The 1,952-nt window shown below is 64.0% G+C and overlaps 1 protein-coding gene across 1 annotated transcript in view; it reads right to left on the reverse strand.

Moving 5' to 3' along the window:
• Positions 1 to 380, reverse strand: part of NCOR2 (nuclear receptor corepressor 2) — a 99,355-nt gene extending 98,975 nt beyond the window's left edge. The window contains exon 1 of the mRNA XM_045296729.1: positions 236 to 380. The gene's annotated coding sequence lies outside the window, so the exon portion shown is untranslated. The remainder of the gene's footprint in view (positions 1 to 235) is intronic.
• Between the last annotated feature and the right edge of the window lie 1,572 nt (positions 381 to 1,952).

The following is a 1,952-nucleotide window of genomic DNA, read 5'->3' on the forward strand; positions in this document are numbered from 1 at the left end:
CGCACGCCGCCCTGCTCGGAGCGCCCAGGTCGCCTCCGGCCAGCTGCCCAGTGCCCACCAGGTCCCAGACCCAGGCCTTGTGCCTGGCAGTGGGATGGGGACTCCCTCAGGAAAGTGCCTCAGCCCCCTGACAGCAGCAGCCCCTTGGGTGCAGGCTGGCCCCCACGCCACTGCCCACCCTCCACAGCCCCCGCCACACCTCCCTGCTCACCGGCGGGCCGGTGACGCGTCTTACCCGCCGAGCACATGACCAGCCTTCCGCTTACGCCAGCTTCAAACACAACTCGAAGAAACTCTCCCACAAAAAAAAAAAAAAAAAGGAAGAAAGAAAGGCAGAAAGTGCCGGGCGCCAGGCGTGTTCGGGGGGAGCCCGCACACACGCACGGTGCTGCTGGCTCACACATGCCACACCGGGGCCAACAGCAAGCCCATCCTTCCTTCCTCCAGGCTGCCACCCGAGAGCCGCCCACTCCGCTTCCCGCGAGACTACGGCTCCCACCGTGCCGGGCAGGCCCTCCGGCGCCTGAGGGACCGCAGCCAGGCCTGGCCCCCCAGGCCTCGCACGGTGCTCCCCAAGGGTGGGGAAAGCCAAAGGCCCCGGCACCACAGGCAGTGCCGTCCAACCCCACAGTGGCCGCCGCGCGGCCGAGAGTGCGGTCCCCGACTCCTGCCACTCCAGGCCCATCAACACAGGGAATTACATAAGTCCACTCCTCCCGTGTGGAAGCCAAAAGTGGAGCTTTTTCCCCCAGCCTTGGCAGTAAGTAATAATTCCTCATCGCCATGGTAACCCTGGCGCGCTTCCAGCCGACACTCAGGAGCTCAAATACTGTGAGGCCTTTTTATAGCTCGGCTGGAAAACCTCTCCACTGTGCACTCGGGCAGGCGGGCGCCCCAGCTGCCTCCTCCTCCTTAACCATTTCCTCCCAGCCCTGCCCCACCCCCGATCCTCCAGGCTCAGAGGAACCTGCACACCCGTGGGCCCGCTCACCTCCACATCCCACCTGAAGTCACCTGGGTCAGGCGCTCAAGTGAGGAAAGAACTTGCTGCTTGCCCAGGTGCACGCACGCACGTGTGACGTCCTCGCGTGAGCACACATGAAAGCACATGCAGGCATGTGTGCGGGCATGTGTGTGCCCTTGCAGGCACACGTGCACATGCGGCCCATGTGAATGCACAGCAGGGGGTGCACAGGCATGAAAGTACACACGACGCGTGGGCACGCACACACGCACATGTATGCAGATACATGTACACACGACATGCACACACAGTGTGCCAGGGTCCAGGACAGGGGTGGGGGCTGACAGGGCAAGGGGCTCCTGGCAGAAGCTGCCCCACAGCAGGACAGGTCTCCAAGTCACTGGGGCAGGCACTGCACCTGGCAGGAGACCCTAGTGGCGCCGACAGTGCGCACACTCCTCTGCTCACCGGAAGGTCAGTGGTTCGAGTCCGCTCAGAGGCGTCTCACAAGAAAGGCCTGGCAATCTGCTTCCAAACACATGGCCGCTAAAACCCTGCTGGTTTCTGTGCCCGGTGCTACCCTGCGCTGGGGCCCTCTGGGGTCAGTCTGCAGAGACAGCAACGGGCTCAGAGAGGGCAAGTGGCTTGCCCACGGCTGCACAGGGGGAAGCTGAGGGGAGGGAGGTGACGCAGGAAGGCCTGCCACCCGGGAGGAGCCTGAGAGAGGGCGTTCACGAGGGTTCTGGGCGGACCAGATCTGCACGAATCCATGGCACGGGCAAGCTGGGGCCCGAGGGCCTCTGCAACCCAGAGGCAGTTAGTTGCCCAGTCTCCTCCATGTTTCCCTCAGGCTGTTCTGAGGCTTCCCCAGACCGCCCACCAAAGGTGGGCGTCTTCCCACTCCAAAGCCTTCACTTGCCCGGGAAACTTCGGCACAGAAAGCTCGGGGCAGCGGGAACAGCCTGCGCGGTAGCCTCCCGCCTGCTCT

This window comes from Echinops telfairi, unplaced genomic scaffold, assembly GCF_000313985.2.
Source record: "Echinops telfairi isolate 266 unplaced genomic scaffold, ASM31398v2 ScPeMD7_7412;HRSCAF=8450, whole genome shotgun sequence".
Lineage (NCBI taxonomy): Eukaryota > Metazoa > Chordata > Mammalia > Afrosoricida > Tenrecidae > Echinops > Echinops telfairi.